Genomic DNA, 16,622 nt, shown 5'->3' with positions numbered 1-16,622 from the left:
ATCTCACTACATCATGAGTTGGCCAGTCTGAAGGCACTTTGGAGATTAAGGAATATTCAGAAAATTTTTGACATAAACTAGGAAGATCTGGGCTAACGCTATGAACTTCGTATTCTCTTAATAGATTCAGTGGCCATTATCACAACTCAGATATATCTGTTGATAATGTCATCACCTTTAGAGACACGAAACCCTAAAATCTCAATTATTGTTGTCCCCTCCTTCAGGTCTCTCCTCCAATATATGTTGAAGTCTGATGCATTCTTCCCACCACCCCAATATTACTTATATCCAGAGGTAGTCTAACCTCTAGATTACCTACTAGTCCTACATAATCTTGCCACTTTCTGCATAAGAATGAATACCCACACAAATTCTATCTGATACCTATTCAAAACAATCATCTTTTTCAATTGTTTATAACAATTTACTATATTTGCTAAGAGATGATTCAGTCTATTTCTATTATAACATTTTTTAATGTTCTATATAACACTTATTTCTGTTTAATAGTTTATTTACTTACTTGTTTTATTGTCTGTTCTCATGCCCTTTCCCCGCCCAGTTCCCCAAACACACTAGATGGAGATTACATAAGAGCAGGGTGTAGTTTGTTTTGTTTACCAATGAACATCTAGTAGAGAACAGAGCACAGTGGTTAGTATTAAGAACGTTTTAATATCAATATAGTTAGGGTGGCAGACTTAGAAAATAAAAATGCAAGATGCCTAGTTAAATTTGAATCTCATATAAATAACGTACTTTTTAGTGTAAGTATATCCCATGTGATATTTTGGACATATTTGTACTAAATAAGGTGACTACATAAATTTGAAATTTAATTGGGTATCCTATATTTTATTTGGAAACATTAATTACAGGCCTATAAAATTTCACCAAGGATTTCATTTTCTTCTACTGATCTGGCAGCTAACAACTACAGCTAGATTACCCAGCATATAGAAATGAGAAATTGTAAACTTCCAAACTCACTACTTTCAATGCTCATGGCATAAATTTATGTCTGTTTCTTTCATGAAGTCCTTCCCATATCTGCTGTTCCTTATCCTTTCCTCAGCTTCTCTGAAAGATTTCTCAGCTTCCTCTGTCTTGTAATCATTTTGCTATTGGAGGTCCTTTAAATGAACCTTTTATATGTGCAAATATGAATGTTGGAAATACATAAAGACATCACAAGTATTCTCTTTCAGGCTGTAGAGCAAATATAATTGCCACAGTTTCTCCTCGTCTACCTGCTGGACCTCAGGCGCTCACTCTCTGGCACTGCTACGCAACCTCCTTGTCCACCCCCAACCCTTCCTCTCACCAGTAATCCCTGACTCCCTGTTCCTGATTACTTTGGTTCTACCACTTTTTTATTTCATACTTTTTGTGGCTCTGAAGTCTTAACTCACTCTTGAATTAATTTTGGTTGCTTACCACTAGCATGATCCTTTGGTTTCAAACTGTAGCATTGATCTCTGACTTCAGGCCACCACACAGAAGGACTGACACCCTCTCAGTTGATCCCTCTCTGCCTTGGAAAGTGACTAGTTCAGCCTGTCTGCTGAGGGGCATCTCCACTACGGGAGAGGATTTGAATACTGCTCTTAAATTGATAAACCGATTGACCACCGTCTTTCCATCTCCTTATCCCAGGTTTCCAGTAGTATTTGAGAGCCAAGCTTCACTTCTCGAATACCCCTCCTACCTGCCTACAAGATGCCATTCTCTTTCAGTACTTCAGAACTTCTTAGCTCACTGACTATTTCTTCTCAGTTTCCTTTGTGAGCTTTACCAAGCCTCTCCATGCTGGGGTTCTTTACAATCCAGTCCTGCTCTTCTCATTTTCCTCTACAGGCTTTCCCTGAGTAATCAATCGCATTGATGCCATTGTCCAAATATGCTGAACATTGCCAAATGTATATCTTTCAACAAGCTTTAAATATCATAATTTTGAATGATTATGATATTCAATGGCATCTCAAACCTAATATTTCCAAACTGAAATATCAATAGTCCTATGTTCCAAGGTATTCCTTTCCAAGTATTTTCCATGTAAGTAAATAGACCTATAGTCCACCTGGTTGATCAAAATAAAAGTCTGGGGGTCATCCTCGATTCTTTCATTTTCCTCATATTTCTTGTACAGTCTGTTCAAAAGTCCGAAATATATCTTCTCTAGCATCCCCAGTGCCATCTCCACACAGCAGCCAGTGGAGTCTTCGTATTTAAAACAACGTCAAAAAAAAAACCTCTATAACTCTTCCTTGCCTAAAGTCCTTCGATGTCATTCTCACTGTTCTTAGAGTAACCTTAAAGAATCTTTTAAGAATTACGAGCCCTACATAGTTTTTCCTCGCCTAGTCTCCAACTGTTCTGCATCCCACTTTTCTTTTCTATCATTGGTCTTTTTTCAGTCTGTGGACTATGCTAAGGTCTTTCCTGCATCACGGCCTTCCTAGCTAATATTTCACCTTCCTGGAGTATGCTTCCTCAACTATGTTCATGGCTCGAGGTCTCAGTTCAGAGTACACACCCACAATATTCAACCTAAAGTAAACTCTCCTGTTTTTCTCTTTCGCAGAGCCTTTCTTTGTATACATAAGACCAATAACATTGACATTATTAGTTTATTTACTTTTTAATGTCACAATATTACTGTAAGCTCCCTAGGGATAGGATATATAATTTACTAATCATATCTAGGAGCACATAATAAATATTTATGGAATAAAAACTGAATTATATTAATTATATTAATAATAAATTCTGTGTTTTAAAAGTAGTTGGTACTTTTTTACTCATTTATTTACCTACAACAATGTCCCAAATTAGGAACTTATTGCTCTAATCTGCCAAATTTTACACAACAAAATACAATAAAACATAAGGAACATTATGTTATTAATCACATTTCAGTTGCTTTCTACAAGAAAGCTCTTTCCTGGGCCGGCCCGGTGGCGCACTGCTACAGTGCGCCACTTGGGTTACTGTAAGCTCCCTAGGGATAGGATATATAATTTACTAATCATATCTAGGAGCACATAATAAATATTTATGGAATAAAAAATGAATTATATTAATTATATTAATAATAAATTCTGTGTTTTAAAAGTAGTTGGTACTTTTTTACTCATTTATTTAACTACAACAATGTCCCAAATTAGGAACTTATCGCTCTATCTGCCAAATTTTACACAACAAAATACAATAAAACATAAGGAACATTATGTTATTAACCACATTTCAGTTGCTTTCTACAAGAAAGCTCTTTGCTCTTTGGTGTCATACCTATATATCTAGATATGCCATGAACCAAACTATAGTTTCATTGTATGCCTTGTTTATTGTATTGCTTGCCAACAAACTTCCATTTTTATGTTACTAAATCTATGCCATTTTCATTAAATGGAAGTCACAATACAATAATGCTTATGTTATTTAAATAATATTACAAAACTGTAATTACCAGGTGGTTTAAATTTACCTGATATTCTTAGTCCAGTGATAGCCACTTCCTACATTGGAACTTTAATGAGAATAAAATCTCACTTAGATTTTTCAACATCTCCGTCATTTAAGAACCATGTCAACAATTTCACTAACTGAAGTGGTACCTGTGACAAAGGCAACATTTTTATAATCATCTCCCAAATCTCGGGAGGAGCATCAATTGGAAGCCTGCCATCTTAATGCATTCTTAGAAGCAATACAATTTTGCAGTTTCCCTTTCTATATCCCATATTAATGTAGCACTAGAAGTATATGGTTGCACTAACTGATATGAATATTAACACTAATTAGGATGATGGTGATTTTATAGAGGAATTTATTTCCAGGGAACAAAAGTTGAAGTCAGATCTGTATTTGTCAGGCCACAGAACTCACTTGATTTAGTAAGTGGCTATCACAGTGTCACCTGGCCTGCTGAGGAACTGTTTAATCCTTTCCCAGTTGTTCACAAAAATATAGATCATGGGATAGCCATGAACCGTCTTCAGATTTTTCTCAGTATATCTTTTGGGGAAGTCATTTTTATACCAGATTTTACAAATACTTAATAGACTAAGAACAATCAAACCACGGAAACATAAAAAAAATAAGAGTCAGAATTTGAGTAGCTAATGTTATAAGATACTGCAATATGACAAAAAGTAAAAATGACTTTAACATACTGAGTGCACAGAGATCTAAATACAAAGTGCAGGTTTGTGGGAATACAGCTGTAGATTGCAAGAGCGGCAATTAGCTCAGTGACAAGCAGGACAAAGGTCATTAGTGAAAGATTTGGAAAAAAGTGAGAATACTTTGAATTAAAAATAATTTCACAGAAATATGCTAGAAAATTGATTTAAGGTAAAATAAATCCATCATTCGTCATTATCACTGAAGTTGTACCTCTTTTTTTTTTTTACAGTAAATCTCTCGTTCTTACCTTTGATCTTCTGTAGGTAATGCCTCTGTTTTCTCTGTCTGCTTCTAAGATTATTTTATCACTACTTTTGAACAATTTGAATTATGATGTTCCTTGGTGTGGTTATTTTCATGTGTGTGTGTGTGCAAGTGTGCACACTTTGGCTTCATTAAGTTACTTGAAATTGTGGGTATATGTTTTTCATCAAATGTGATAATTTTCAGACATTATTTCTTCAAATATTTTTTGTCTCTCTCTCGTCCTTCTGAGACTCCAATTAGCATTAGGCCACATGAAGTTGCCCACACATACTGATGTTGTATTTATTTTTTAAAATCTTTTTCTCTTTTTGTGTTTTATTTTGGATTGCATCTATTGCTATGTCTTCATGTTTACTAATCTTTTCTTCTTCAGTGTCTAATCTGTTGTTAATCCCATCCAGTGTATTTTTATCTTGGACATTGTAGTTTTCATCTCTGGAAGTTTAATTTGGATATTTTAACATGTTTTTAAGTCTCAACTTTTTGAGCATACTGAATATAGTTATAATGACTGTTCGATGTCTTCATTTGCTAATTTTTTTTTTTTTCCTTTTTGTCTTTTTTTTTACTGACCGGTCACGGGATCACAACACTCGGTGTCAGGCCCGTACCGGGGACCGGCAACGGGATCGCAACCCTCGGTGTTGTGCCCGCACCACGCTCAGCCAGTGAGCAGGAACCCGTCTCCACATGGGATCCGAACCCTCAGCGGGAAGGCCGCCGCGCTCCCAAGTGGCGCACTCTCCAGTGCACCACCGGGCCGGCCCTTCATTTGCTAATTTTAACACCTGCAGACTTCTAGGTTATTTTCATTTGAATGACATTTCTTTACAATATGGTTGCCTTTCTCTGCTTGTTTTCATGCCCAGTAATTTTTTGTTAGGTTCCTGGTGTTGTGCCTGGGTTTCTCCTGCCTGAGCTGTGGCCAGGGAATTTTTTCAGGGCAGTAATCTAGGGAAACTGTAGAGATGAATTCATTTGCTTCCTGTTTCTCAGTTTGCCGTCATTCATATTGTCTGTTTCAGGTGAGAAAGTAAATCCAGTTCCTGCTATGCCAACTTGCTTAGAAGCTGGGATGGTTAATTTATGTGCTAACTTGACTGGGCCATCAGGTACCCAGACATTCAGCAAAACATTATTCTGGGTTTTTCTGTAATGGTGTTTTTGGATGCAATTAGCATTTTAATTAGTAGACTGAGCAAAGCAGACTGCCCTCCCTAATGCAGACGGGCCTCATCCAATCAGTTAAAGGCCTGAGTAGAGCAAAAAATGTGACCCTCCCAGGAGTAAGGGAGAATTCATCCTGCCTTACTGCCTCTTTGTTTAACCTGAAAGATTTCTCTTTTTCCTGCATTTAGACTTAATTAAAACATTGCTTCTCCCTGCCAGCCTTTGGAACTAAACCATCCGCTCTCTTGGGGCTCTGATTTGACAACTCTCCCTGCAAATCTTGGTATTTGTCTGCCTTTAAAATCATGTGAGCTAATTCTTTATAGAGAACTCTGACAAATATAGAACCAGAAGTCCACCTTCATTTCTTCATTTCTAAAATATCTAGTAATTGGTATTAATTATTAACTGTCTTTCCACTTTCAGTGCAGTCTTCTATATGCATCTCAATTATCCTCCATTTTGAGCAAAATGTCTGGTTGCCTTAGTAGTCCTCAGCTAGTGGAGAAGCTGGGTCTAGTAAAGAAGATTCTCCAGCATGAAATGCTGTGGAAGATGTCAGCAGCCTCAAGAAAGAAAAAAATAATTCAGATGCTTAAGATTTAAGCAGAAGCAGGAAGATAAAAGAAATATATTCATAAAAGCCAGGTTCTCTAAATATTGTGGTGCTAAGGCAAAGAAGTGAAGTCAGTTGGAAGTTTTAATCTGGCATTTACTGTTCTTCAGTTCAGCAAAATTTCTTAAATAGATTCAATGCAAAGGCATTTCTCCAACTGATTGAAATAGATTAAAGACACATTTCCCTTTATGTATTTGTCACTTTAAAGCTGTTCTTTTATTTTTGATGTAAATATATATTATGATGCAGAATGAAAATTTAACACAGATTGTAAGGCAAAGTATAATATTTCAATATTTTTGGAATAGGCCATTTGGGCTATATCTCTAAACTTGTCTTCTTTCCTTTCCCCATGCCTACAGTCATGTTTATTTTCATCTCTAATTAAATGTAATACCTTCAATATCAACTTTTAGAAGGTTTGATGTAAATCTGAAGTTGCAAAACAAATGCCTACGGATAGGGTGACCTATCATTTATCATCCGAACCAAGAAACTTTGGAGAATAAAAGAGATTCTATGCATAATTATGCAGGGACAAGAGGTGTAAACTGGGTCTGTCTCAGAAAAATAAGATGCGTTACCCATACATTCATGGTACATTCTTTAAACAGTTTGAGATTAAGGAAAAACAACAGCTCAAGCAAGTAAACTGATAAATGCTCTCTGTTTGGGGAGAAGAGTGTGGTGATGATGATAGGCGGGCTAAGGTCTAGCATATTTTTGCTAGGAAGAACAACAGAGTGACATTTTAAAGATCTAGATTCTTTATGTGAGGTATTCAAATGCTAAGTGTTTAAGTACTGACAACCAATCACATGCACCAGACAGAATAAACACTTTCCTATGGCACATGCCAAGAAAAGTGATTTGTTAACTTTGGCCTATGGTGTTAATTTCAGAAAAATTATCAATTAACTCATTAAACTTTAAACTGTAATCAGAATATATTAACTGAAAAACAACCTAGAACAGAGATTCTTAAATTTTAGAATGCTTCAGAATCACCTTGTAGGGCTTGATAAAACACAGATTGCTGCCCACTCCATACCCTGGCCAGAGTTTCTGATTCAGTTCATCTAGGGTGGAGCCTGAGATTTGTGATTCAAGCAATCTCCCAGATGATTTACCAGTCCTCCCAATCTACCAGTTTGAGGACCATACTTTGAGACCACAAATAAAAATTCACCCTTGCTTTAAAGGAGATATCTATGGCTAATTCATTTATTAATCCATCTATCCATTTATTTATGTATTTATTCAGTTACCAAATCTACCAATTGTACCAGACATTACAGTAGGAAAATATAAAGACATAGTGTTTGCTCTCCAGATTTATAAATGTTAATTTATTGAGGGCATTCTCAATCTATTAATAGCTCAAATTTTACCAGTGAGGAAACTGAGATTCAGAGATTCTAAGTGATCTGGCTAAAATCTTGTAATTATTGGGTAACAATTCAAGCTCAGAAAATCACTTGTGACTACCAAATCTTGTAGCCTTAACAAATAAGATAATAGAGGTAGAAGAAAGATTGAGAAAAAACTTATAGAAAAGTTTCATAGTGTATGCATTTCTTTTTCTTTGCAATTAGTCTTGAATGCATGTTGACCAGTCTAAACAGAAGCTATTTAAGCAGTTTGATTTTTTTCCAACCAATCTCACTAAATTTTTAGCAAAATGAGAAAAGCACAGAGGCTGGCCAGTTAGCTCAGTTGGTTAGGGCATGGTGTTATAAAAAACACCAGGGTCAAGGGTTCAGATTCCCATACCCACCAGCTGTCAAAAAAATTAAAATAAAATAAAAGAGAAGAGAAAAAACAAATTCTGTGAGGAGTTAAATAAAAATGGAAAAGTTGTTTTATAATAGATTAGCATTTTATGGTAGGTGGTTTAAAACATGGGAAAATTATTTCATATGAATAAACAACTTTTAGGTTTATGATGATAATCATAGGCCTATGTCATATACTGATAGGAGTTTTTAGAGACACTCAAAAATTTTAAATATGATTTACTTATTTTCTATTTATAAAAGTGATATATGTGTGTGGCAAAACATTCTAGAAGATACCAAAATAGTATTTAAAAGAAGATTGTTCTCAATTTTACCCCTAGGAAGACTTATGGTCACAATGAGGAATAGACAGTTCCCAGCATCACTCTCTCCCACAAATCAAGCAATTTACAACGATTAAAAAGCAACGACAGTCAAACTGGGACCACTAGAGCTCAGGGGAAGAGGAGGAGAGACCTATAGAGTTCATGAAGACAGGAGAAGCCATGATGAGAGAAAAAAAGGACCACTTCAACCGTTTTGAGCCCTGGCTACTACAAGGCTGGCCCTACATGGAGTAAGTGCTGGCAAAATTCACAGCTGTGCCCTTTGTATGAAGTTGCTTGGAGACTGCAGGGGAGAAGAGGGCCTTGGTGGCCCCCAGGCCAGCACGACCACTAACAGGGTTCCCATGGATCCACGTAAGAGTAAAGGGCCACAGACAACTGAAAAGGGGAGCCACTCAGAGGCTGGTGGGTCATTGCAAGATACTGGAGCATGGCCTGTCCCATGGAAAGTGTTTGGGGTATGGCAGTGGGGTAGATGAGCCCACCAGGGGAACACTGGGGCACAGAATGGACAGCTGATCTGCCCTCCAATCAGCACAGGTCCACTCGGTGGAGACCGGTCAGAAATATAGAACTGCAGGGCGTGGAGTTTGCTGAAAAGACTCAGGCCCAGACCAGAGTTTCCACACAACCCAGGTGTACAAGACCTCACAAGACCAGGAAGTGATTATAAGGTCAACAATTAAAACCTGAGCTGCACAAAAAGCCTTTGCCAGAGAATCAGTAGCAAAGCAGCAATTTAGTTCTATCACGGAGCTCAAGTTCTGGTCCCCACAGGAAGGTTCCCCATTTTAAAAGTAACCAAAGCACAACAAATTAGTTCCAGTGCAGAGTTCAAGTGGTGGGAACAGAAAATAATCCAACACAGAACTGAAAGTAAAAACAAAGTACTCTCAGACAATAGACAAAGTTTTGATATTAGCCAGCAAAGGTCTAATGCCATCAAAGAACACCTATAATACCTAGAAGAACCAACGGTTCCCTGGGCTCCCAAGCCAGGGAGGAGGGAGGGCCATGGGCCTCGGCCAGGTACCTGCAATGACCAACTGCATCCAGCCCAGTGATGACCACTGAGCCAATGCGAGAAGAACCCTGGGCTCCCGAGCTGAGGAGGTGGGTGGCCAACAGCCTCAGCCATGCTCCCCTGATGTTGACAACCAGCCCAGCATGACCAATGAGCTGCTGCTGGAAGTGCCCTGGGATCCCAAACCAGGGAGGTAGGGGGCTGAGGGCCTCAGCCGTGGCCCCTCAAAGTCCGCATCCAGCCCAGCCATGACTGAGCTGCCTCCAGAAGACTCCTGGGCCCCCTGTAGGAATAAGGGAGCTGCCATGGGCTTCAACCATGCCCCCTTCTTCTTCCTCCTGCCCTATCTTCCTTTTCTTTCCTGTCTCCCCCTTCCCCCAACTGCTCCACAACATCTTAGAATGTTAAAAAATAATAATAAAAATAAATAAATAGGTGAATTCTATGCCATCTAAATTATACCTCAATGAAGCTGTTTTAAAAAAATAAAAAAAAAAAATAAGAAAGAAAAAGAAAAGAGGACTAAAGAGTTGCTTTCTTGGGAACCAGACTAACAGAAACACTCTGACTCATAAAAAATACAAGGAGGGTTACCCCGCTCCTGTGCACCACTACAGTTAAATGGCTTGAATTGCAAGACTTCCCCTCCTCTTTGCATCAAGGTGGAAAAAGAAACAAGTGGAGATACAAGTGGCTCTTTCTTTCCTTTAGTAGCCTTGAGAAAGGAGAGCAGCTGCCTCTACTGCCCATACTTCTGCCTGTGGTTTCCATTTCCTGAAAAAAAAAACCCAAAAAAATCTCAATTAAAGACTGTATCCTTGGCCTGAGACCTCATAAACTGCCTCAACCCAACTTAAAAATGATATTTTGTATTATCATGTAATTTTTGTACTTTAATATCCTCAACGTCTACCCCATCATTCCTCACTCCCTGAACTCTATAGCTTTGGAAATACCCACTCCATCTCTGATCCTCATCCAATCTCACTGATAAGTTGTATGGCTGGGCAATAGTACCTGCTGAAAACATTGTTTGATGTAAGTTTTTAAAAAATGTTTGGATTGAGTGTAGTTCTTTGTATATACAAAGTCAAAATATCATAGATCCAAGTTTTAAAAGAATATCTTTAGAAATTATAATTTTATAGCTAAAGAAGTCTGTAGAAGATTTTCCTACTGCCTTTTATTCATCTCCCTTCTAGATTTTTACCCAAACTGCTTTTACAGATGGTTGCCCTTATTTTTTGCTTTAGAAGGGGTCACATTCTAAATATTTTTGAGAATTTTGACTTTCATAGCTGGATGAAAAAACACATCAAAGAGTGACTAGTCTAAAATGGTTGTTTTATGACTGCTTGAAATACAAAATAAATAATTATTTTTCTTGTACTTGCAAGAAATAAAATGTATCCTTTTTATTTTTTATTTTATTTTATTAAATACCTTTTTTGAAAGGTATAATAAAATGTTTTCATCTCCATGTTAGTAAAATTAAGGTGATATTATATATTATAGCTATTGAACTTTGCAAAGTTCAGACTTCTGTCAATATAGCTGGCTCATGCATTTGTTATACTTGATATCGTTCTTAGCCTTTCCTGAAGAGCAGTAACTTTATGAGAAAGGCTGAATATACTGAAAATCCGGAAAGTATAAAGGTTATGAAAGCATAGCATCATGTATTACAACTCACCCCCTACTTTATAAACACAATTTTTTTTTGGGTGGGGGGGACCTGTAAGGGGATCGCAACCCTTGGAGTGGTGTTGCTTGCACTGCGCTCAGCCAGTGAGCACACCGGCCATCCCTATATAGGATCCGCACCCGCAGCCTCGGCACTCCCAGCGCTGCACTGTCCTGAGTGAGCCACAGGGTCAGCCCTAAACACCATGTTCATATATCTTTCTTTCCAGGATATGCTTAACTTTGTTTTGTGTTGTCATGATTTCATTTTTAAATCTTTACTTTCTGGTTTGTACCACTTTTCATCAATTACATTAGAGATTTAGGGTTGAAGGTAAGAACTAAAACTATTTTTTAATTCAAAATATTTTAACATTTTCTTGTACATATTTATGGGATACAGCGTGTTGTTTCAGTGCATGCATATACTGCACAGTGGTTTACATAGGGTCGATAGCATAGTTTGGTACACATTAGTCCACCACTTTTCTAACCTAATCTCTGCTACTTTGCTATCAGTATAGCCTAGAAAATATTACTTAATTTTTCTAGTTTCCATTTTTTAATTTCTAAAGCATTGATTTTGGGTTGGGATTAGGTAGGATTTTATGCAAAGCAGAATTACCTAGGTTCAAATTCCAGTTCTGTTAGACATTGAGGAAACTACATAACACCTCTGCATTTCAGCTTTATCCTATATAAAATAGGGATAATACTGTACCCAATTTACAGAGATGGTGTGCAAAGTTTAGAAGATAATGTTTGTGAAGCACTTAGTATAATGCCCCATAGCACAGTCAGTACAATGGAAATGTGTAATTTATTGTTATTATTCCTGCCTTAACTTAATTACTCAATAGCAGGATAAGCTGGAACAATAAAGATAGCTTATGAGCAATGATGAGGCAGAAATGGGCTACTTAGTAGAACTCCTAGTGACCCAGATGAAGTTATGCTCGCAGTGAGCTTTGTTTATCACAGTAGGGACTGTATTACCATGGAGCTGCCATCACAGCTAGCTTCCTCCTCAACTATGCTGAATCTACTTTTCTTTGGAGGGCATTCTCTACAAATCACATTTGAGTTTTCCATTCCATTGTTACAGAAAGCTCCGCTAAAATGCCTACTACTACTATAGACCTACATGTTCATATAACATTTCTTCTCCTTCTTTGGTTTTCTTACTATCCTCTTTTCTCATAACATCTCAACCCCCAAAACACACAGAACATAAACATCCACATGCTCCATCTCTTCCTACACTGTTCACATTTGCTCTTACCAGATTAGGTGTCAGGAATTTTGAAACCATCTTAGTGCCTCAAACATAGCATCTCTTACTGCTTTCCAAAAGTGTATGCCATGAATTGCTGAGCTAAACTGTGGTTCTGATTTATTAGGTCTCATGTTATAATTTTTACAGCATCTAACAAGGGGATGTAAGTAGTATAGATGTATCAGCACAAACTGTCAGAACCATATAGGCACAGCTGTTATCCTCCTCTGACACCATCTGAAAATGAGGAGTGTTTGTAGGTTGAGAGTGAAGCAGAACATATGGCTTCATTATTATAAGAGCTTCCGTAATACAAAATTGTTTCTTTTATTTCCTAATTTTGTTCCAGCTAAATACAAATATATTCCGGTTTCATGGCACATTTTTGGGAGTGTTGCTGACAGTAAAAACCATCACAAACTGTCAGTAAACTCCACAATGCTAAAGCCAGTGTTGTTTCAAATTTCATTTATAAAATTCTGTGTGGTCCCTGCTTTTTAATTTTTTTGTTATGATACACATCAAATCTTTTATTTTGGGCCATTATGAAGTAACTTTCAGTTACCAGTAGTTTCTAGAAATCAAAAAGGGAAAATGAAAACACAGAAACAGGATTTTTTTTAGTGTGGCAAACAGAATGTTCAAAAAAATCTCTCCACAATAAAATAGAATGTATTACAACAAATAGTGCTGAGCTAGTGAAGTCAGAGAAATCCTACAATAAAACCTGACAACACTCTGAGTTGGTACTAATAATAATAATATTGCATTAGAATTTGTGACCACCAGCCCTCAGGCTATTGGGTCTCTGATTGAATGTGTACTACCTACATAAGCCTAATAAATGCAAATGTAGATATCCTTTGAAGAAAATTATCTTAAATATGAGCCCTTAAGGATTCTAACATATAAAGTTCAAATAATTATTACCTTATGATAAAATGACATAGCAGAAGAGGAAATCATCTACTGTAAAATAGAGAAACAAACATAACATAAACTTTTGAAAATGTCAGGCATTGTATCTATTAGGTAGAGAATTTATTAATTATACACAAAATATTTAAAAAGTAGACTATCAATAAAAATCAGGCTTTCAAAATGACTATACAGTTGTAAGAAAAATCTAAAATTTTTGAAAGTTGCAAAATAGTAAGTGAAATAAAGAAGTTCAATAGATGGTGCTCTGTTCTAAATGTTTGCTATTGTCTGAAAGTTTTTCTTGCCTCAAAATTCATATTTTGAAATTCTAATCCCAAACTGTGATGATATTAGAAGATGGGGCCTTTGGGAGGTGATTAGCACCCTTATAAAGGAGGCCTAGAGGGAGATTCTTCACCCCTTCTACCATGTGAAGACACAGCTAGAAGGGTCTATGAACCAGAAAGTGGGACTTCACCAAATACCAGATTTGCCTGTGCCTTGATCTTGTACTTTGCAGCCTACAGAACTGTCAGAAATAAAATTCTATTGTTTATAAGCTACTAACTTTGTGGTATTTTGTTATAGCAGCCCAAATGGACTAAGATAGATGGGTAAGCAGTTGCTGTGTATTGTATGGCAGTGTTGAAAACTAAGGCCTTTAAGAGGTGACAGATCATGACAACTGTGCCCTCATGTATAGATTAATCCATGGATGGAGTAATGGGTTAATGGTTTAGAGGGTTATCACTCATAGCTTTATAATGAGAGCAAATGAACACATTAAAGAGCTCTTGTCATTCTCTCCATGTGATTGCCTGTGTCACCAGGTGACTCCATAGAGAGTTCCCACCCAGAAGAAGGCCCTCACCAGGTATGTTTCTTGGACATTGGACTTCCCAGCCTCCAAAACTATAATAAATAAATTTCATTTCTTTATAAATTACCCAATTTCAGGTATCCTAAGTGACAGAAAATGGACTAATACAGCAGTAAAACAGTAAAACTGGACAACACTAAAAAAATTAAAAAGGAATACAGCAAAAGAAAATATGAAAGAATAGAGTAAGCTATGTGGAGAATAAGAAAAAATAAAAAAAAACCCCTAACATATGTGTAATTGAAGTTCTGGAAGGAAAGAAGAGAAAGAATTTGGAAGATATGATATTTAAAGATATTATAGATGAGAATTTCCCAGAAATAATGAAATTTGTGACTTCTCAGTCTCAAGATGTACAACATATAACCATAGTATAAATTTTTAAAAAATCCACCTGCAAGCACATGCTGCAAAAATACAAACAAAAATAAAGGAAATATCTTAAAAACAAGAGAAAGATGACTGATAGAGGAATAATAATAGAGTTGCCAATAGATTTCTCAAGTACCAATAAAGGCCAGAAGGTGGTAAAATAACATATTTAAAGTGCTGTGAGAAAATTTGTGAAATTTGAATTTTGTGTAGCAAAATGGTAGTTGAAGAGATGTGTGTAGACTGTTATAAAGGGTTCTAAGTTCCTTATATTATTCAGAAGGAGAAGTTTTTGATTATTTTTAAAACTTTATAAAATACGTGGAAAATTTTGAGGTAAGCTACTCAAACAAAACATAAAAATAGTAAAGAACATAACTTCCAAACAAGTAGAGGTAAAATCATGGATAGGGAAAAATCAATCCAAAAGAAGGTAAAAAATGAAAAAAGAAAAAGGAGAAAGAAGAAAAAGAGAAGGAAACAAGTATAATAAAACCAGAAAAAATATAAAGTACAAAATAAAATGTTAGAAATAATTTCAAATATATCTATAATTGTAAAATAAAAAACGATTAAATTTACCACTAAAATAAAGAATATTAGATCAGAAAAAATACAAGTGTCTTTTACAATAAAATACCTAAAACATAAAAACAAAGATGAAAAGTAAAACTATGTTATTATACCTGCAAGATATTAATCAAAGAAAAATTATGTTGGCCATTTTAAGATCAGTTAAAATACACTTGAAGACACAATTTGTAAGAAAATTAGTGATATAAATTTTAACTCACTAGAAGGCTACGAGCATTCTAAAATTGTAAGCTATTGCACCTTTCACAAAAATTAACTCAAATAAATCACCTACCTAAATGGAAAGTGCAAAACTGTAAAACTCGTGGAAAATAACATAGAAGAAAATCTAGAGGACCTTGAGTGTGGAATTTTTTAGAAATGACACCAAATGCATGATCCATGAAAAGAAGAATTAATAAGCTGGACTTCATTAGAATTAAAAATTTATGCTCTATAAAAGACACTATAAAGAGAATAAAAATATAAGCCACAGACTGGGAAAAAATATTTGCAAAAGATGTATCTGATAAAAGACCATTATCCAAAATATACAATCACTTAAAACTCAATAAGAAAACAAATAACTTGATTAAAAAATAGGCCAAAGATCTTAGTTTAGCATAGACCTCCCTAGAGAAGATATACAGATGACAAACAAGCATATGAAGAGATGTTAATCATCAGGGAAATGCAAATTAAAAAAACAAACAAACAATGAGATACTACCACAAATTTCTTCGGGTAGTTAATATTCAGAACACTGATAACACCAAATGCTTGTGAAGATGAGGAACCCTCATTAATTGCTGAGAATTAATTGTGAGAATGCAAAATGGTAGAGCCATTTTGAAAGACAATTGGACAGTTTCTTACAAAATTAAACATACTCTTACTACATGATCCAGTAATCATGCTCTTTATTTACCCAAAGTAATTGAAAATATATGTACACACAAAAACTTGCACACAGCTGTTTGCAGCAGTTTTATTCATAATTGCCGAAACTTAGAAGTAACTAAGATGTCCTTCAGTAGGAGAATGGATGAATAAACAGAGGTATATCCAGACAATGGAATATTACTCAGTTCTAAAAAGAAATGAGCTATCAAGCCACCGAAAGAAACATAGAAAACTTACATGCACATTACTAAGTCCAAGAAGCCAATCTGAAAAAGCTATATAATGTATGATTCAAACTATATGACATTCTGGGAAAAGCAAATCTACGAAGGCAGTAAAATGATCAGTGGTTGTCAGGGGCTAGAGGAAATGGAGAGATGAATAGGCAGAGCACAGAGAATTTTTAGGGCAGTGAAACTAATCTGTGTGATACTAGAATGGTGTGTACATCATTATACATTTGTTTAATCCCAGAAAATGTACAACAGCAAGAGTGAACCCAAATGTGAACAATGGTCTTTAGGTCATAACAATGTACCAATGTAAGTTCATCAATTTTAAGAAATTTACACTCCAGTGAGGGATGTTGAAAATTGGGGGGGGGGGGGGGGGGGGGGG

General features: G+C 36.1%; 1 pseudogene; it reads right to left on the bottom strand.

The window, feature by feature from the left end:
* LOC103605670 overlaps positions 1 to 4,036 on the bottom strand; it is a 51,509-nt pseudogene extending 47,473 nt beyond the window's left edge.
* Between the last annotated feature and the right edge of the window lie 12,586 nt (positions 4,037 to 16,622).

This window comes from Galeopterus variegatus, unplaced genomic scaffold (genome assembly GCF_000696425.1).
Source record: "Galeopterus variegatus unplaced genomic scaffold, G_variegatus-3.0.2 Scaffold5979, whole genome shotgun sequence".
NCBI lineage: Eukaryota > Metazoa > Chordata > Mammalia > Dermoptera > Cynocephalidae > Galeopterus > Galeopterus variegatus.
Note: the sequence above shows the minus strand (reverse complement) of the source record. Positions and strands in the feature narration are given on the sequence as shown.